The 22,244-nt window shown below is 42.1% G+C and overlaps 1 protein-coding gene across 1 annotated transcript in view; it reads right to left on the reverse strand.

Moving 5' to 3' along the window:
* The window catches only part of grik2 (glutamate receptor, ionotropic, kainate 2), a 289,146-nt gene that overhangs the window by 31,280 nt on the left and 235,622 nt on the right, over positions 1-22,244 (reverse strand). The gene's annotated exons all lie outside the window — the stretch shown is intronic.

The raw sequence follows: 22,244 nt of genomic DNA on the forward strand, positions 1-22,244 counted from the left end.
CATTTTTGCATGTGTCAAAAATAAATTGGTTTAAATACCACACTATCAATTACTTATTTACCTAAATTATATTCTGTAAGTAAAGCTTATGGACGCTTGAATGTCACAGTGGTAGATTGCACTAGCCTAGTACTCCTAGGAACCAGGGCTCAAATCCCAAGCAGTGCTACCAGCCAGCGTCCACAAACAGACATGATTGGTTATGTCTGAGTTAGAGGATGCCCGAGGCACTGTAATAGACTGTCTTCCGGTCTGGGGTTTGTTACTGCATTATGCTTGGTGATTTCAGGAAAACCGGACCCATTGTGACGCTGACCAGGATAAAGGAGTGTTAAAGAAATTCATTCATTCATTTTCTTATATTTCCATCGCAGGGCAGATACACACACACACACACACACACACACACACACATTCACTTATAGGCCAATTCAGTGTCTCCAATTAACCTGACTGCATGTTTTTGGACTGTGGGAGGAAACCGGAGTTCCCGGAGGAAACCCACCCAGACACGGGGACAACATGTAAACTCCACACAGAAAGGACCCGGGGATCGAACCCAGGTGAGGCGGCAGTGCTACCCACTAAGCCACTGATAGGTGCCCTGGTCATCTCCATCTTTCTTAACAGCAGAACTACAGCGACGGATCCAAGCAGTTGAGATGAGATGTTACAGAACCATCCTTGGCGTCTCCTATAAAGACCACATCACAAACTAAGAGATCCGTAGCACCATCAAGCAAGCCATCGGACAATACAAAGACCTCCTTACAAGAGTTAAAAAGAGGAAACTAAAATGGTATGGCCATGTCACAAAAGCAACGGCCTTGCGAAGGTCATTCTGCAAGGAACCGTCCAAGGATCCAGAAGAAAGAAGTGGGCCGACAACATCTCAGAATGTACCCAGAACAGCTTTGCGGAGACCCAGGAGATAGCACATGACCACCAAAAATAGAGAGGACTGTTGTATGTGTCAGCCCAGCGCCCCCACGACCACTCCCAGTCAAGGGACCAGTGAAAAAAAGGACCAGTCTGTCCCTGTAGTGTTTTAATGGAGTGGGTTCTTCATGATTGCTGACACAGCCAGCATCTGCCTTTCCGTCTCCACTGTGTCCAGTGGCTCCCCAGTACTGAGCCAGCTTTCCTACTGGTCTTGTTAAGTTTATTGGTGTTCTTGGCTGTGATACTGCTGCCCCAGCACAAATTCGACATAACAGACTCAAAGAAAGTCCTCAGCAGCTTGTGTCTCACACCAAAGGACGTCAGACTCCTCTGGAAGTAGAGTTGGCTCTGACACTTTGTATACAGTCTGTCCACGTTCACCTCCCATCCCAACCTGTGACTCAAGTGGACACTCAGGTACTTGTGTCAACAAATATGTATGTAATGTGCTGCAGATAAACTTAAAACCTTAAAAAAAGAAAAAAACAATGGTAACCCAACAGTTTTATTCCCTCACAGAAACCACAATGAAGGCATTAGAAACCTAATTAAGTCAAATCTTTAAGGTCCCTTCTGCCATTATTATGTGTAATGACTTCTAGCGGTGGGTCGATATTTTAGATCAACTGGGTGATTTGCCCAGTGCCTATCAGAATGTTTCGAAGTCACCCTTGTCACCCTGAGCCGATTGAGCATGCAGAATACAGAGTGCTGATAAGGCAGAACAGCTGGCTGAGTATAGGGAAACGAGGTAGAGGTAGACGCTGAGAGAGAAAGAAAGATGAATTTACCTTCAACACCAATCTTGCATAAGTTGGCACAGAGTAAGAGGATTTGTCAACATTTAGGAAAATCTCACTTTATCTCAATACGGCAGCCAATAGAAACCCGTTATCACAAATGGTTCAAGATTAGAAACCTAATCTGAGTTGATTCGTTTAGGATTTTCCTTACACGGATCTTCCCAAACCAATCTAGCCTTTTTTTTATTATTTATATTTTTTCCCCTCTTTTTTTCCCCCAATTTTTATCCCCCAGTCTAGTCGTGTCCAATTACCCTGATTGCGTCCTCTATACTGATTCGACCCTTCATCGCTGACTGAGGACGCCTCTCAACTGACATGCGCCCCCTCCGGCACGTACAGTCAGTACAGACTGCATTTTTCACCTGCACGAGTCGAGTTCATACACTTGACGGGCACTGTGTACGGAGGGGCAAAACCCCAATCAGAATTATTCTTCAGCCCTGTGCAGGCGCCATCAGTCAGCCAGCAGGGGCCGCAGTCACACCAGTTATGAGGACCTATGGTCCGACTTTTTTTACCCTCTAACCCTGAACAACAGCCAATCGTTGTTCATGCAGCCGCCCAGCCTAGTCGAAAAGGCAGAGCTGAGATTCGATACGATGTATTCTGGTGAGCTAGCGTACTTTACCGCTGCGCCACCTGAGCGGCCCAATCTAGCCTTTTTAAAGTAAAATAGTGGGATTAACCTGCATCTTTACAATCATTTAATCATTTAAGTACAATTATTGGTAACTCTGCATCTAATGAGCCACTGTGTAAGGGCAGTTGGAGCTAAGAGGTTAGGGTACTGGACTAGTAAGCAGAAGGTCACTGGTTCAAACCCCACCACTGCCAGGTTGCCACTGTTGTGCCCTTGAGCAAGGCCCTTAACCCTTAATTGCTTAGACTGTAAGTCGCTTTGGATAAAAGCTTCTGCTAAATGCTGAAAATGTAAATGTGTAACCTTCTTTGCCAGCATACAAAAGGATTGGGACGCCCCTTCTAATTAGTGAATTTATGTGTTTCAGCCACAACAATTACTATCAGGTGTAATAAATCAATTTTATAAAGGAAATTATATGCCTCTATCTCTGCAGCAATAGTTTAGGGAAGGGCATTCTTTGTTCTAGCATGACTGTGCCCATGTACAAAGCAAGCTCTATAAAGATATGAAGAAAATCTTGGTTTAAAGAAACTCTAGTGTGCCCTGACCCCAGCACCACTAAACAGCTTTGGAATGAACTATAACATCAATTAAGGCTTTCTTGACCAACACCAGTGCCCAGTTTTTTTGTTTATTAGGATTTTAACGTCATGTTTTACACTTTTGGTTACATTAATGACAGGAACAGTAGTTACTCATTACAGAAGATTCATCAGTTCACAAGGTTATATCTAACACAGTCATGGACAATTTAGTGTCTCCAATTCATCTCACTTGCATGTCTTTGGACTGTGGGAGGAAACCGGAGCACCCGGAGTAAACCCACGCAGACACGAGGAGAACATGCAAACACCACAAAGAAAGAACCCGGACCACCCCACCTGGGGATCAAACTCAGGACCTTCTTGCTGTGAGGCGACAGTGCTACCCACTTAGCCACCGTGCCATCACACCAGTGCTCAGTCATACATACAATGATACATGTTTTTTGACTAAATGGGCACATATGCCCACAGATTTAAAGTCACTTTAAAGCCTTGTGAGAAGCCTTCTCAGAAGAGCGGCTTTTGTTATAGCTGAGAAGATCACATGACAAGGTCACTGTTTTAATACCATTACTATTAATACCAAATCCAACAAGCTCATAGTCAGGTGACCAAATCTTTTCCTCCCTTCATCATTTAAGGTCTTTTTGAACAACTGTACTTAAACACATAAAGCAGGCGACGTTCTGGACCTAGTCCTCAGTTGACGTTCACAGCTCCTAACCTCACCGTAACACCACCACATCTCTTAGATCGTAACTTTCTGTCTTTTTCAAATTGTGAAAAGACACAAGTCATGACAAAAAACAACAACTATGCCTACAGTTTCTCCCAGGACCGAATGGCCTCACTGATTCTAAGACTAATAAAAGCTTGGCAAGCTTAGCACTGGACAAATGACCAAATTGGACATTTGAGCATAAAAGTCTTCAGTCAAGGAGGTAGGAAAGAACCATAAAAGGTCGTTTTAAAAGAGCTCCAAAAGTCTTGTGCAGAGATAAGAGAACCTATTGTACAAACCTTCAACTATGCAGCACGCCGTATATTAGCATTTTATAGCGGACCAGCACAATGGAAGCTGCTGTAAAGTAAAAGACATAAATCCCTGCAAAATCAATCCACAACACAAACACAAGTGCACAAAAGTCAAGGGGTCTTAAAACTTTTTTATAACCATTGTATATTGTCTCCTAACAGAGTGTCAGTGACATTTGTGATCTTAAACTGATAACACACATTGCTAATAAGTGTATAAAATCAATTATTTAACATTTCTTATGTGCTTATAATTCTGTGCAACATTTTGGGAAAGTCGAGTTCCCTACAAAGCAGATCTGTAAGATGTTTTTAAGTGGGATGTCAACAAGCTCAACAAGTGCAAGTTTAGTGCCAAGGGTACGCCAGGATTAATAGTAGGGTTGAAACATCCAGAGTAAAAACTGTGACAGATCAAATATGCGGAACATTTAAGATTAACCTGTCATTTCACTGTACACCAAGGTACATAGAAAAACGAAATTACGTGCATTGGGTAATTCTAGATTTAAAATAGAGAGCTTATATAAAATAGTAATAAATTTTTTTTAAATGGCGCCCAAGTGACGCAGCGGGATATTCCGCTAGCACACCAGCGCCGAGATTCTGAACTCCTCAGTTTGAAACTCGACGTTGCCACCGGTTGGCTGGGTGCCATATAGGCATAATTGCCAGTGCCTGCAGGCAGGGATGATCGGAATATGAGGTCCACTACAGAGCAGGTATTATTTGGGTGGTGGATGATTATCAGCACTGCAATGACACTGACATGGTGGTGGTGTGTTAGTGTGTGTTGTGCTGGTTTGAGTGGATCAGACACAGCAGTGCTGATGGAGTTTTTAAACACCACCTAAGAATAGTCCACCACCCAAAAATATCCAGCCAACAGCACCCCATGGGCAGCGTCCTGTGACCATTGATGAAGGTCTAGAAGATGACCAACTTAAACAGCAGCAATAGATGAGCGATCTACAAGGTGGACCAACTAGGTAGGAGTGTCTAAAAGAGTGGACAGTGAGTGGACACGGTATTTAAAAACTTCAGCAGCGCTGCTGTGTCTGATCCACTCATAACAGCACAACACACACTAACACACCAACATGAATAATTCCAGCAACAAATACCAAACTAAGTAAATAAATTAATATATGTACACATGCTCAATGGATAACCTGCTAAAAAGTTACAGAACAGAAACTTTCTGAATCCTCAAGACAGGGGGTGACAAACAGTCTTTGTCTCTCCACTTCTCTGATCAACTCAATCTTTTTCATTATCTTTCTACTCAGCTCTCTCTCACTTGGGCATACTTACATTCTCATCTTTTATTTCATCTACACTCAGACTGTGGGCTCTGATTATAAGTGATTTCTCTAATCTTTTGATCATGTTCAAGTGGCTACAGATTGTCACAGCACATACTTCCATATCAGATTCCAGGCTTTGATTAATTTTCTTTGCGCCACAATCAGAACTGTCTTATTTGGAAAACAATGCTTTCTTCTATATAACTGTGCTTTTTTATATCACGTATGAGCCAGAGGTAATAAAATCTAACGTCTGCATCAGGCCTGAATTTATTTGAGTAAAAAAAAATACTTGGTTGCTTATTATTATAATAAAGTAAATCATATTTTAATACAGCAGATATTAATAAACATGGAAAAAATGCCTTCTGTGTCCATGCATACAATTAATGACAGCATTTATCAGTTTGGCAGCATTACAGACAGCATATTGCAATTAATGCACTGTTGCACACCATATGCAAGTCTTTAAGCAAAAGCAACTTAAAATGCCAGAAAGCAATCATGGTCATGAGTGTGACTTTAGCATCTGAGCCTTTATTTACATGACAATGAAAAATGTCAAACTGTCCTATTCTGATCCGTTTCAATATGCTACATATGGCTTTTATTTATTTATTAGGATCTTAACGTCATGTTTTACACACTTTGGTTACATTCATGACAGAAACAGAAGTTACTGTGGTTACACACGTTTAATGTCAAACACAGTCATGGACAATTCAGTATCTCCAATTCAACTCACTTGCATGTATTTGGACTGTGGAAGGAAACCAGAGCTCCCGGAGGAAACCCACACAGACACAGGGAGAACAAGCAGGACACAGAAAGGACCCGGACCGCTCAAACCAGGGGATTGAACCCAGGACCTTCTTGATGTGAGGAGGCAGGGATTCCCACTGAGCCACTGTGCCGCCACAAATGGCTTTTAGCTATCAAGAACCCAAGAGGCAGTTTTAATTGCTAATAAACAGGCATTAATGGAAGCTTTAAAAAAGGAGGATTTCAGGCTTGATTTGTGTCATTTAGCAAAAGCTTTTATCCAAGGCGACTTACAATTCAAGCAATTGAGGCAGTGGTGGGGCTTGAACCAACGGCCTTCTGATTTAATGTCAAACACAGTCATGGACAATTCAGTATCTCCAATTCACCTCACTTGCATGTATTTGGACTGTGGGAGGAAACCAGAGCTCCCAGAGGAAACCCACGCAGAGACGGGGAGAACATGCAGGACACAAAAAGGACCTGGACCGCTCCACCTGGGGATCGAACCAAGGACCTTTTTACTGTGAGGCGGCGGTGTTACCCACTTAGCCATTGTGCCGCCCCAAATGACCGCTAATAAACAGGCATTAATGGAAGCTTTAAAAAAGGAGGATTTCAGACTTGATTTGCATCATTTAACAAAAGCTTTAATCCAAGGCGACTTACAATTCAAGCAACTGAGGCAGTGGTGGGGCTTGAACCGACAGCCTTCTGATTATTAGTCCAGTGCCTAAACCGCTGTGCTACCGCTATCGCTTTGCCAAGTTGCATTCACAATTATTGTACAATCAATAAAATTTTAGAACCATGAGCTTACATGAGTAATATTAACAACAAACCTGTGTCCAGATGAACTGATTCGACTTTGTGGATTTGTGTACCTGGATTATTGAGCATGCATGAAGAGGGTGGCTAATTAGGGTTGATTTGTGCTCTAGTTCTAAACTCTGCTCTTAGCTCTTAGTCCACTGGTTCACAATAGTACTGTTATGAAGAGAGGCTTTTGGACCCAAAGATGCAGAGATAAAATTATTTTTATTAACAATAAATAATAATTTTACAACGAAAGATAATCAAACATAAACAAAACAAGCAAACGTAAAACAATTCGGGGAATCCCGAACGAGGCCGTTGACTGCAGGCAACTGAAAAAGAAGAAAGCAGAACACAAGAGAAACAGTAACTGCGAGACACGAACCCTGGTCACTCACTCGCTAGGTGTATGTCTTAGGTGCTATGCTATGGCGCAGCTAAGACTAAATTCGTCTAAAGCTCATAAGATGAGCCAACGAAAACCACGGATACTATTCGGGAAAATGCGCGGAATAATCTAAATACCTTTAGGACGTAATTAATCAACTGTGTCACCAGTCATCTGCTGGGAAGGAGTCGATCTATGAGAAAGAGAGAAAAAGTGGCAAGGCGTGGATTTGAACCGGGGTAGTGCCGTTGCTAGAGTGGTGTTCCTAACCGCTGAGCCAAACGGGCATAGGCGAACCCAGAAGTCAGTATACGCCTTGAAGAGCTGCGGAATCCTAGTGAGGGCGCCTTTAGCGATAGCCTGATGCTAAACGCATTAGCTGGCGCTTAGCAACTCTGAAAGCAATCGCAGCGCGAGGGCTGCACAAATCGCACCATCTATCCCTATCAAGAGAAATAAAACCCTATTTACCTCGGCCTTGCGACCTACACACCCTTACTCTCTGGTAACGTCTGGGGTCACCTGTCTGGCCCTAAAAAGGTACGGGCTGGTGCGGTGCAGCTAAGCCCACAAAAGAAAGACAAAGGTGCGACGCCTGCATAATATTACATTATTACAACATACGTGTGATCATGCAGTTCTGTTTACATTATAACTTCCAAAATATTAATTTATTTTTTGCATTTTTCCCCCAATTTTCCTCCCAATTTAGTCGTATCCAATTACCCAATTGCATTATGCTTCTTTCTACTGCTGCTGACTTTCACTCTGACTGAGGAGAACGAGACTAACACATGCCCCCTCCGACATGTGTGCAGTAGCCGACTGCATCTTTTCACCTGCACGAGGCACGTTCATATGTGGATCAGCTTTGTGTACCACACATCAGAGCCACACCCTGATTCACATTATCCCTCGTCTCTGTACAGGAACCATCAATTAGCCAGCAGAGGTTGCAATTGCAGCAATTATGAGGTCCCCTCCGGCACCCTCTTTTTGAACAACAAGCCAGTTTTATTGTTTGTGTAGGCTCCCAGCCTGACAGTAGCAGAGTTCCAACGAATTCGAGATGTCAGCTCTGATGTGCGAAACACTTCCACAGCAGGTTAGATTCGTTATCAAAAAAAGACGTTAGCCAAATACATGTTGTCAGGACCCGCACTTCTATTAAGTTACTGTTAGTGGCTAAAATGACTTCAAAACATGTGGGTGTTGGACTGACTTGTTTCAGTTATCCATAGGTGTGAGTATATGAATGAATGTGATGCCCTGTGATGGATTAGCACCCTGTTCAAGGTGTATATGATTTGCATCTAGTTCTCTGGACCCACTCTTATCTTAACCTAATCAAAATGTTTCTTTTAAGAAGTCTTTTATCAAAGAACAACTGTATGGAAACATTTGACCGATTAAAAACTGTCAAGTCAGAAGTGTTTAAAGTCTACACCAATCAAGCATAACATTATGACCACCTTCCTAACTGACTGGTTTGCGGCTATACAGTCTCATAAACAACAAACTGTGATGCACTGAGTATTCTGACACCAGCATTAACTTCTTTAGCAATTTGAGCTACAGTAGCTCGTCTGTTGAATCGAACCACGCAAGCCAGCCTTCGCTCCCCATGTGCTTCAATAAGCATTGGCCGCCCATGACCCTGTCGTCGGTTTACCTCTGTTCCTTCCTTGGACCACTTTTGATAGGTACTGACCACTGCAGACCGGGAACACCCCACAAGAACTAAAGTTTTGGAGATGCTCTGACCCAGTCGTCTAGCCATCACAATTTGGCCCTTGTCAAACTCACTCAAATCCTTATGCTTTATCATTTTTCCTGCTTCTAACATCAACTTTGAGGATAAAATGTTCACTTGCTGCCTAATATATCCCACCCACTAACAGGTGCCGTGATGAAGAAATAATCAGTGCTATTTACTTCACCTGTCAGTGCTCATAATGTTATGCCTCGTCGGTGTATATTCTAATACAGAATGTCCATAAAGACTAAAGACAATAAAATAATATCACAAATTTCACAATTTAGGGACAGTGGTAGCCTAGTGGGTAGAGCTTTAGGCCATCAATTGAAAGGCTGAGAGTTTAAATCCCAGCATTCAGCCACTGTTGAGCCCTTGGGCAAGGCCCTTAACCCTGTCTGCTCTAGGGACGCCAAACAATGTCTGCCCCTGCGCTCTGACCCCAGCTCCCAAATGAGCTGGGATATGCAAAAACAGTTTTTTTATTGTACTATACACCGGTATCTGTATAAATGACAAATCATGGCATTTTATTCTAGAAAATCAAATCTACAATTAATCTTCACCCTCTACCGCTTGTGAAACATTTGAACAACATGTTTATCAGCATTCATATTTTTGGACAATATTCTCATTATTGTTTTGTGCCAATAGTAGAAAGTCTGTAATTAGCTCTGCAGCCCTTTAATATGAGACTTGTAGGACTATAACAGAGCATTATTTGTGTCTGACACCTCGATCTGTGTGTGTTTACTCAGCTAATTAGATGGACAAAGGTGGCTTATTGCTCGCTGCTTTGAGAACAATTTCCTCTTGTAAATCCAATATTTGGCATTGTGATGTAAATGCTAGTGGCATTAATGAATGGCGACTCGAAAGGACAACATGCAGCTATAACCTTTAATCAGCAATAAACTATTAAAACCTCTCAATTGAACTACACATGCTCTTGTGTGGTCCAGACGCCGCCTGAGCCACTTCAAATCATAATCAAAAGCATAATGTACTCACAGCTGCGAATGAAACATCATGGACAAGCCAGTTCCACACGCTTAAGTCTTCTGAAGCAATCTAGTTTTAATTCATGACTATTCAGCTATTCAGCTTACTTGACAGTTTTGCGAGTGGATTTTTGCTCATTCTTGCACGATTGCACGTTAGCTCGAGCAGAATAAGTTCTGGCATTGTCTTGTTGAAATAACAATGTACTTTCTGGGAAAAGATGTCACCTTGATGGCAGCATACATATGTCTCTTAAAATCCCAATATATGCCTGCACATCAATGGTACCTCCACACATTTGCAAGTCACTCATGTTATGGACTCTAATGCTCCCCATACCATGATAAAAAGTCTGGATGGTACTTTTTGTCTTTGGGATAAAGAACCCAAAGTCTTTTTCCTAAAAACAATCTGAGATGTGAACACATCTCATTACAGCACACAATGCTAATGTCTTTTAGTCCATCTGAGATTATCTCAGGCAAAGAGAACCTGGTGGCATGTCTGCTAAGATTTAATGATGATAATGACTTCTTCTTAGTGTGGTAGAGTTTTAGTTCTCATTTCATGAGCAGGATTCAGTTCAGCAGGTAGCAGAGTTAAGAATGCTCACAAAACTTAACTCAATAAACACAAATCGTTCATACCAACTTCATGCCCTGGAGGTGTTTCAACAGAGCACCTTCAGTCATAGACTGATTCCTCCTAGAAGTAGGACTAAACTCTGCAGGAATATTTTCTAACAACTGCAATCAGACTATTCAATAATTCATAATAATTTTTAATAAATACCTACCATTATTGTATGCTTTGCATACACCAACGTCTAAGGTTTAAATGTATATAGATCTTCCTGTGCTTTTTAAGTCCAAACACTAGTCCAGCAGAGACAGTGAGGTGTTTAAAAACTCCATCACACACCACCACCATGTCAGTGTCACCGCAGTGCTGAGAATGATCCACCACCCAAATAATACCTGCTCTGTGGTGGTCCGATGGGGGTCCTGACTATTAAAGAACAGGGTTAAAGCAGGCTAAAAAGGTACGTAGAAAAACAGATGGACTACAGTCAGTAATTGTAGAACTACAACGTGCTTCTACGTATATGGTAAGTGGAGCTGATAAAATGGACAGTGAATGTAGAACCAAGGAGGTGGTTTTAATGTTATGGCTGATCAGTGTATATGTGTGTATATAACTTTTGAAATAAGTAACAGTATGTATGCATGTACTGTATGAATGTCTGTCTGTTGGAGGAGAGTACTGGTATTTTGATGCAAGTTTAATTCAGCTGTTAAAGCTATAATTGTTTACTTTCTCTCTTTATTTAACCAATAGCATTGTAAATATTTTATTTCACTTTTTGAATAATAGACTGTTTCTCACATAGAATGCTTTACATCAGTGTAAGTTCATGTCAGTTGCAGTTGTTCTGGACTTGCTTGATAGATGTCTTTGGTAAGTATACACTAAAATATGAAAAGCGTTTGGCTGCTTACTTTAAAATAACCTTGGTTGAAGTGTTTTATGAATATTCTCAAGCGTTATAACAAAAGGCTGAGCCAAGAAAGAAAATAAAACATAACACAATCAACATAAATAGTGATTCTATTAAACTACATATCCATGTGCATCTGCTTTATAGTGCTGGTGAAAAGTTATCAATGCAGAATGTATTTGTCATCTCCAGATTAGTTTACAGAGCGCCTACAGATTTCACAGTAGATTCTTTCATATTGCAAAATGACAAGAAAAAAATAAGATAAGCAGTTGAATAACCATAGGAGGTAAAAGCAAAAGTGGTGAATTTAAACTCTGTTCAGGGCAAAGGGCAATGGATTTGTAAAAACACACAAGAACATTTGGAGCTTGAAGCAGTGTGTATTCACCTGAGTGTGATTGTAAATATGTTGCTTCAGGTGTGTCTCAGACAGGAACTGTGTTAGTCAGTGAGTTGACCTTCAATGAAATATTCTGACTCGTGGTGTATGTAGATGACAAAAGAAAGTATTTGGTAGGAATTAAAATTTTAAGCCAAGCTGAATTGTCTGTTTTCCAGATATTTAATAATTTACATTTTCGGCATTTAGCAGACTCTCTTATCCAGAGCGACTTACAGAAATGCTTCCATAGTGAACATTACCCTACTCTAGTTTAAGTAGTCAACAGTCCAAGAACACTGCTAAAACTTGTTAGAACCTGTTAGAAGTGCTTTTTTTGCAAGAAATGAATTAGTATTAGTGAGTGTAAGTAAGTAAGTACAAGTCAGCTTAAGTGCTTAGTAAAGAGGTGAAAAATTGTAATCTTTTTTTAAAGACAGCGAGAGACTAAGGTTCTGACAGACAGAGAAAGCTCGTTCCACTATTTGGGTGCCAGTACAGAGAAGAGCCTTGATGCTCGTCTTCCTCAAGTCCTGGGTGGAGGATCAAGTCGATCAAGACTAGAGGCTTGGAGGTTGCGTGATACAGAGCGGGGTTTTATTAGACCACAAAGGTACCTTGTGGCCGGTCCATTTTTTGGCTTTGTATGTGAGCATCAGTGTTTTAAACTGAATGCGGGCAGCTACAGGAAGCCAGTGAAGAGAACGCAGCAGTGGGGTGATGTGGCAGTGTTTAGGTTGGTTAAAAACCAGACGGGCAGCTGCACTTTGAAAGAGCTGCAAGGGTTTAATAGTGGACATGAGAGCACTTGCCAGGAGGGAGTTGCAGTAGTCCAACCGTGAGATTACAAGTGACTGGACCAGAATCTGAGTGGCTTCCATGGAGAGAAATGGTTGAATCTTCCTGATGTTGTAGAGGAGGAACCGGCACGATCTTGTCATGTTGGCCACATGAGAAGAGAAGGTCAGTTGGTTATCTAGGACCAAGGCTTCTTACATTATCAGATGGTCTGATCTGGGAGTCATCAAGAGAGATGACTAGGTCCTGGGTTGGAGATTGATCTCCAGGAATAAGTAACAGCTCTGTCTTGTTGGGATTGAGTTTTAGATGATGAGCCGACATCCATTGTGAAATATCTTGCAGACAATCTGAGATGCGAGCTGAGACTTGTGTGTCTGAAGGAGAAAATTACAGAATGAGTTGAGTATCATCTGCATAGGAGTGGTAAGAGAAGATATGGGAGGCTATGACCTTACCCAGAGAAAGGGTGTAGATAGAGAATAGAAGTGGAACACTTAATGGAACGCTTTATTTTATGCAAAGCAATAATACAGTCATTGATGGATTTCAATAGCAGCATGGTGGCACAGATGGTAGTGTGGGTGCTGCATAGTAACACTGGTCCCAGTGGGTTTGAAGATTTTGGACCTGGGATTGAACCCTGCCTCCAATTACTGTCTGTAAAGAGTTCTGTGTGCGCTTTTCTCTCTGAGTTATTTGGGTTTCTTCCACTGCCAGATTATTTTGTATATACCAGTGTTATTATAGTTAATCAGCTGTGTTAGCTGCTTATACACTAAGTAGTGGTAGCTTAGTGGGTAGAGTTTGGCTGTCAATCGGAAGACTGTTGGTTCAAATCCAGGCTCTGCCATGCAGCCACTGTTGGGCTCTTGAGCAAGGCCCTTTAACCCTGTCTGCTCCAGGGGTGCTGTACAATAGCTGACCCTGCACTCTGACCACAGCTTCTAAACAATCTGGAATATGTGTGTATATGTATATATGACAAATAAAGGGGTTCTATTCTATTTTACTTATTTACTTGCTCTGATACCAGTGTCTTTATTTAAAATATTTAAACGTATTAATAGATTCAGCTCTTTGCATGACTGACCACTTTATTATTGCCCAGAACCTTTTAACTCTGCCATTGAGCACTAAACAGTTAGTAGGTGGATTTGAGGACACAGCTTAAGTAAATTAAATAGTAATACCAGACACAAAATGACCACACGTAGCGGTCACTAATTCTGCATCATATTGGCTTTGCACCTCACCACCTTCGTACTTCCAGCTCTCAGATGCATTAAAGTATTTGAATGTATTTACAATGACTAATCTAATGTTTGGCTCTTTGGCTATGTTTCAAACTGCACACTATTAGTGTTTCATAGCTATAAATAGTATGTGAAAATAATAACAAAATGGGCGCTCAGGTGGCGCAGCGGTAAAAAACGCTAGCACACAAGAGCTGGGATTTCGAATACATCATATCGAATCTCAGCTCTGCCATCTGGCTGGGCTGGGCACCTACATGAACAACGATTGACTGTTGGTCAGGGTGGGATGAACAACGATTGACTGTTGTTCAGGGTGGAATGAGCTGGACCAGGGTTCCTCATATCTGGTGCAATAACGACCTCTGCAGATTGATGGTACCTGCGCAGAGTTGAAGAATATTGCTCGAAACAGGGTGTGGCTCTCTGTGCACAAGGCTGATCCACAAGACTGATCCACATATGAACTCGCCTCATGCAGGTGAACAGATGCAGTCGGTACTGCACCTGAGTTGGAGGGGACGTGTGTCAGTTTGCTCTCCTCAATCAGGGGCGGGGGTCAGCACCAGTAGTAAAAAAAGCATAATGCAATCGGGTAAAAACGGACTGGCTAAAAATGAAGAAAAAAAGGGAGAAAATGCATTAAAAAAATAAATTAAATAAATAACTTGACTACATGTCTTATTACTGTGGGAGAAAACTGGAGCAACCAAAGAAAACCCACACAGACATGGGGGGAACATGCAAACTCCACACAGAAAGGACCTGGAACTGCTTAACCTAGGAATCAAACCCAAGACCTTGCTGTTATGCGACAGTGCTAGCCACAAGCCACTGTGCCGCCAATTAAAAAAAAAAAAATAATAATAATCTGCAAAATGACCATTAATTACAGACTCCATATGCAAATCAGTACTCTTGATTACGTTTAAATTGATATGTGTAAAACTGGAGGAAATTAACAATATTGAGTAATCATCTGAATAGTTACAGCATGAATGTACGAGTTGCTGACATCTTTTTAACCTTCTGTTTTGTGCACATGTTTATAGATATTTAGACGCAAGCGTTCTGAAGCCTTCGTCACATTAATTATACTGAGTCTGACTCACGGGTCGGGTTCTGTCCCCAACCCTCTCCGTCCCTCCTAGCTGTTGCTGCTCTCGCTGCCTACCGGCCAGATTGCATCAGTGGCAGTGATTCAGCTGCACTCTCTATCAGAGCTTATAAACTCAGCGCTAAGCACTACAGGTCCTGTAGGGATCTAACTCACAGGCCATCACAAAATAACATGCACTGAAGCCTGATAAGAGGAACACTGCAAGAAAATCTGTAAATGTGAAAAATGCTCAGCTGCAAGAATGAGTCGGAAGAAAAGTGGTTGAGAATGCATGTCTGTTTGTAAGAGAGAGAGAGAGAGGGCCGGAGAGTTTATTAAACCGAGGGAACCTCCACAACAGATTGGAAAAGCACTGACAGCAAAGAAAAAGAGTAGAGGTGCAGGGGCATGGAGAATCATGCTATTAGAAATCTGAGATTGAAAGCGAAAAGCTGAATTGAATGACTCAAATGAGTCAAATGACTTCTATTTCTCTTTAGCAGAAGGGCTGAGTAATAAATTAAAAGTAGGATGAACTGTAATCTTTCAGAAGTGTAATTTACAGCCCTTTAAGTAAAAAATACAATTATGGCGCCCAGGTGGCGCAGCGGGATATTCCGCTAGCACACCAGCGCCGAGATTCTGAACTCCTCGGTTCGAAACTCGGTGTTGCCACCGGTCGGCTGGGCGCCATCTGGCGGGCATAATGGGCAGTGCCTGCAGCAGATACTAATTGGCCACTGTATCTGCTAGGGCGGGACAACCGTATTATGTGTGGGTGGGATCTTCATATGCTGATTGGCGGATAGGACCCTGATGCAGAATGCAGGGTCAAGAAGAGTAGGGCTGTGCACACGTTGGAAGAGGCGTGTACAGCGACATGCTCTCCTCAGATGCAATCGGGTATCCCTCATCAGCGAAAGACAAATTGACTGTGCTAAATCGGGAGGAAAATGGGGAGAAAATGCATTAAAAAAATACAAATACAGTGGTACCTTGAAACTCGACATCGATTGGTTCTGGGAGTGGCGTTGAGGTTTAAAGACGTTGAATTTCTAGGTATTTTTTACCCATAAGGATGTATGGGAAACCTGTTAATGCGTTCCATGGTCCCGTGAAACTGCATATACACCGATCAGGCATAACATTATGACAACCTTCCTAATATTGTGTTGGTCCCCCTTTTGCTGCCCCATATGCAACAAACTGTGATGCACTGTGTATTCTGACACCTTTCTATCAGAACCATCATTAACTTCTTCAGCAATTTGAGCTACAGTAGCTCGTCTGTTGGATCAGACCACACGGGCCAGCCTTCGCTCCCCACGTGCATCACTGAGCCTTGGCCACCCATGACCCTGTCGCTGGTTTACCACTGTTCCTTCCTTGGACCACTTTTGATAGATACTGACCACCGCAGACCGGGAACACCCTACAAGAGCTGCAGTTTTGGAGATGCTCTGACCCAGTCGTCTAGCTATCACAATTTGGCCCTTGTCAAACTTGCTCAAATCCTTACGCTCACCCATTTTTCCTGCTTCTAAGCTTTATTTATTTATTTATTTTTACGATAAGCGTTTTAGACTCGGAAAAGCTGATTCTAATGATTCCTCATAACCTCGAGCTGTAACACAAGTGAAACAGTGAGGAAAATCCAGATAAACACAGATACATGTCGAGCTTTCAGAGTGGATTTGACAGTTATTCCACACAAATACAGATTCGTCTCATATTCACATTTTGATGACAATGAACAGCTGTTCATTGTTAGTTTAAAATTATTATTATTTTTTTTTAAAGGTGAACACATCAAGTTTAAGGAAAACGTTGAGTTTAAGGGTACAAATTTCTCTGCGAAGTGCGTTGAGTTTCAAAAAATTCAAGTTTAGGGGACGTCGAGTTACAGGGTACCACTGTACTTGTAATAGACATCATACTAGTCATCATAATAGTCCTGAAATCCCACATAGACACAGGGAGAACAAACTGCTCACTATACTACCATGTCTCTCCTGATTATTTAGGTGAACAGCAGTGTTAGCCTTCTCTGTAAAGCTATTTCTGCCACAGTAAAATAGTAAAAGAGGCCTGGTGACAAACCATTCATAGACATGTCAAAACAATTCAACATTTTGGATGATTTAGGTTAAAAATTGTTTGTACAACAATTTGGGACATTTGGGGTGTGGTGAGAGAGAGAGAGACAAAGACAGCTCTGTCAATAGAGCTGTCAATATTTTTAAATGATCAGAGGCCAAAATAATGCTGATATTAGTTTTCTAGTGATGCCACTTAACTTTTACTTAACTTTTACGCTTTCCCTTTAAAAATGTTATGATTTTTACCTCCACACACTTTAATGCTTTTATTCATGATCTGAATCTGCATCTACTGTCAGTAAAAACCAACAGCAAATGAAAAAAAATACCATTTAAATAGTTATGAATAGATTTAACTTACTGTCTGTCGAACAAGACTGTCATTTTTAAATTCTCAGTTATGATTTAGTACAATGTTAGATTGCAGTCTGTATTTAGAATTGGAATTTAGAATTAGGGCGGCATGGTGGCTCGGTGGGTAGCACTGTCGCCTCACAGCAAGAAGGTCCTGGGTTTGATCCCCAGGCGGGACGTTCCGGGTCCTTTCTGTGTGGAGATTGCATGTTCTCCCCGTGACTGTGTGAGTTTCCTCCGGGAGCTCCGGTTTCCTCCCCCAGTCCAAAAACATGCAGTCAGGTTAATTGGAGACACTGAATTGCCCTAAAGGTGAATGGGTGTGTGTATGTACAGTGTATCACAAAAGTGAGTACACCCCTCACATTTCTGCAAATATTTCATTATATCTTTTCATGGGACAACACTATAGACATGAAACTTGGATATAACTTAGAGTAGTCAGTGTACAGCTTGTATAGCAGTGTAGATTTACTGTCTTCTGAAAATAACTCAACACACAGCCATTAATGTCTAAATAGCTGGCAACATAAGTGAGTACACCCCACAGTGAACATGTCCAAATTGTGCCCAAATGTGTCGTTGTCCCTCCCTGGTGTCATGTGTCAAGGTTCCAGGTGTAAATGGGGAGCAGGGCTGTTAAATTTGGTGTTTTGGTTACAATTCTCTCATACTGGCCACTGGATATTCAACATGGCACCTCATGGCAAAGAACTCTCTGAGGATGTGAGAAATAGAATTGTTGCTCTCCACAAAGATGGCCTGGGCTATAAGAAGATTGCTAACACCCTGAAACTGCGCTACAGCATGGTGGCCAAGGTCATACAGCGGTTTTCCAGGACAGGTTCCACTCGGAACAGGCTTCGCCAGGGTCGACCAAAGAAGTTGAGTCCACGTGTTCGGCGTCATATCCAGAGGTTGGCTTTAAAAAATAGACACATGAGTGTTGCCAGCATTGCTGCAGAGGTTGAAGACGTGGGAGGTCAGCCTGTCAGTGCTCAGACCATACGCCGCACACTGCATCAACTCGGTCTGCATGGTCGTCATCCCAGAAGGAAGCTGACGCACAAGAAAGCCAGCAAACAGTTTGCTGAAGACAAGCAGTCCAAGAACATGGATTACTGGAATGCCCTGTGGTCTGACGAGACCAAGATAAACTTGTTTGGCTCAGATGGTGTCCAGCATGTGTGGCGGCGCCCTGGTGAGAAGTACCAAGACAACTGTATCTTGCCTACAGTCAAGCATGGTGGTGGTAGCATCATGGTCTTGGGCTGCATGAGTGTTGCTGGCACTGGGGAGCTGCAGTTCATTGAGGGAAACATGAATTCCAACATGTACTGTGACATTCTGAAACAGAGCATGATCCCCTCCCTTCGAAAACTGGGCCTCATGGCAGTTTTCCAACAGGATAACGACCCCAAACACAACCTCCAAGATGACAACTGCCTTGCTGAGGAAGCTGAAGGTAAAGGTGATGGACTAAACCCAATTGAGCACCTGTGGCGCATCCTCAAGTGGAAGGTGGAGGAGTTCAAGGTGTCTAACATCCACCAGCTCCATGATGCCATCATGGAGGAGTGGAAGAGGATTCCAGTAGCAACCTGTGCAGCTCTGGTGAATTCCATGCCCAGGAGGGTTAAGGCAGTGCTGGATAATAATGGTGGTCACACAAAATATTGACACTTTGGGCACAATTTGGACATGTTCACTGTGGGGTGTACTCACTTATGTTGCCAGCCATTTAGACATTAATGGCTGTGTGTTGAGTTATTTTCATAAGACAGTAAATCTACACTGCTATACAAGTTGTACACTGACTACTCTAAGTTATATCCAAGTTTTATTTCTATAGTGTTGTCCCATGAAAAGATATAATAAAATATTTGCAGAAATGTGAGGGGTGTACTCACTTTTGTGATACACTGTATATGTGTGTCTGCCCTGCGATACTGTGTTACTGTGTGCCTTGCGCCCATTGAAAAGCTGGGATAGGCTTCCCCCCCCCCCCACGACCCTAATTAGATAAGCGGTTAAGAAAAGTGAGTGAGTGAGAGTGAATTTAGAATTATGTACAGTAAGAAAAAACAAATGTATGAGTTTTTCTTTTTATTAACATCAATAGTGGTAGTTATTTCACTTCCTCTGTAATTAAACAGTGACTCTCAAGAGCTGTGTTTGTCAGATTTTGTACACTGCACTGCTAGTAGAGTAGAAAAGATGCAAAATGACTATAATAAGCAGGCAGAAGGAGATCTATATGTCTCTCTTTTGTAGCTCATGAAGGAAGTCATGTTTCGTGAGCTGGCTTGGTGGGTATATAAGGTGTGCGATAGGCTGTCTACACATGTATCCCTCGTTGCTGTCATAGGTAAAAGTACCATGGGTAAAACTGTCTTCCCTGGGGTGGATGGGATCTTCCAGACAAGACAATGTGACATGTCACATGGCTAGAAATGTCCAACATTGGTTGGGATAGCATGACTAAGACTTCCAAGTACTACCCTGGCCCACTAATTCCCCAGACATGAACTTAATTGAGCATCTGTGGTACCAACTTGCTCGTGTTTGCCCTATGTATCCTCCCCACGTCCTTTCCAGCAGCTGTGGGATGCACTGCAGTCAGCCTGGCTGCAGTCACTCCCAACCCGTCTAGCTGCTGTGCACACGGCGTTCAGTCTGGATATTAGCTGGTGGAAATAAAAATGTGACTCGACTGTGTAGTATGCTGGGGATTCTATAGGAAAAGCAAGACTAAGAGGCAATAAATTTGTGTGTGTGTGTGTGTGTGTGTGTGTGTGTGTCTGTATGTGTGTGTGTTTCTTGGCTCGTTTTGCACATTTCCCATGCTGACGTTCACACAAGCAGGTAATCAGGTATCATTAGTCCTCTATTTTAGTTGAGTGAATCTAAGTCAGTCATTAAACAAACTGCAGAGATTTCACTTCTCCTTCACTTCAAACATCCCAAAGTGAGTTTATTCATTTTACTTTTTAATGAGGTCGAGGGAAACATTGACTGACTGTACACCAACAGTTCATTATGCTCACTCAATACTCTCAGTTTACTGGTTTATTAGACAGTTTATCTAGCTGTCAATCAAGCTTAAAGACTTTCACTTAGTCAATAAATCAGGACCAAGAGAAGGGGCCACGGTCAGTGAGCCATGGGGAGGGGGGCTCTCATCACATTGACTGATCTGCAGTCTGCACTTTGGTTATCACTAGTCTTTAGACTGATACTGTAAAGATCAAAATGAATATGGATATACAAGTATTGAGGCAAATAAAAGAAATATTCAGATACTGAGGTCCTGATTTTCCAGATTCATAAAAAAGTAAATAAAGGCTGTACTTTCTTAAGTCTGTGTGGATAGTGGGCATGGTAAAGGTCAAAAACAGGTGCGTTATTTATTAGTATTTTAATGTCATGTTTTACCCACTTTGATTACATTCATGACAGAAACGGTAGCCATTCATTACACAAGATTCATCAATTTAATGTCAAACACAGACAATTTCGTATCTCTAATTCACCTCACTTGTATCTCTTTGGACTGTGGGAGGAAACCGGAGCTTCCGGAGGAAACCCACGCAGACACGGGGAGAACATGCAAACTCCACACGGAAAGGACCCGGACCGTCCCACCTGGGGATCAAACCCAGGACCTTCTTGCTGTGAGGGGAAAGTGCTACCCACCGAGCCACCGCGTCGCCTGAAAAATGGGAAGGTGAAGGTGATTATAGGATAACTGCGCAAATGACAACATGTGTAAACAATGTTTGTTTGTTTATTGGGATTTTTGATGTCATGTTTTACACGTTGGTTACATTCATGACAGGAACGGTAGTTACTCATTACAGAAGATTCATCAGTTCATAAGGTTATATCGAACACAGTCATGGACAATTTTGTATCTCCAATTCACCTCACTTGCACGTCTTTGGACTGTGGGGGGGAACCAGAGCTCCTGGAGGAAACCCACACAGACATGGGGAGAACATGTAAACTCCACAAAGAAAGGACTCGGACTGCCCCACCTGGGGATCAAACCCAGGACCTTCTTGCTGTGCAGCGACAGTGCTACCCACCGAGCCACCGGTGTAAACAATGTGCAAAAACTATATAGTAATCATGAAGCATAAAGTAGAATTGTGTTCCATTTGAAAAATAAAAATAAAAATGTTTTATTGATGCTACAGAGTGGCTTATTGCTAACTTGTGTACCAAATCAATAGAATTATTGTAAATTATATGCTTTCCCAAAACTGTGTGGAATTGCCCTTTTCTTATTCAGCTTAGCTCTGCCCCTCTGCACAAAACCAGGACCATAAGACACGTTTGGATGACTTCGATATGAAGAGCTGCTCATATGCCTGATTTAAACCCCACTGAACAACTCTTATAAACCTTTTCCACCAACGCAGAGCAGTTCCGATTCGCAAAATTGATTTTGAACCGGTTCCACGTGTTTCCACCAAAAAAAAGAGGTTTTAGACAGCGAATTAGCATTCTAATCTGCCACCATATAATACCTGGTTTTTTAGCGCGAACCGTGGCGTCATCGGTGGGCGTGTCACAGTGTAGAGGTTTGGGTGCTTTTACATGAGCTGCGAAACCACTGTGCTGTTGTCTCGTGTGAAGCTTGATTCTGCGCTTACATCTTTTAAAGTTCACCTGACTGAATTTTGAGCCAGTTTGTCGCTGATATTATGCCTCAAATGAGATGAACTGTGTGATATGACGTTGGAAAAGTGAC

The sequence above is a fragment of the Trichomycterus rosablanca genome, chromosome 3 (assembly GCF_030014385.1).
Source record: "Trichomycterus rosablanca isolate fTriRos1 chromosome 3, fTriRos1.hap1, whole genome shotgun sequence".
NCBI lineage: Eukaryota > Metazoa > Chordata > Actinopteri > Siluriformes > Trichomycteridae > Trichomycterus > Trichomycterus rosablanca.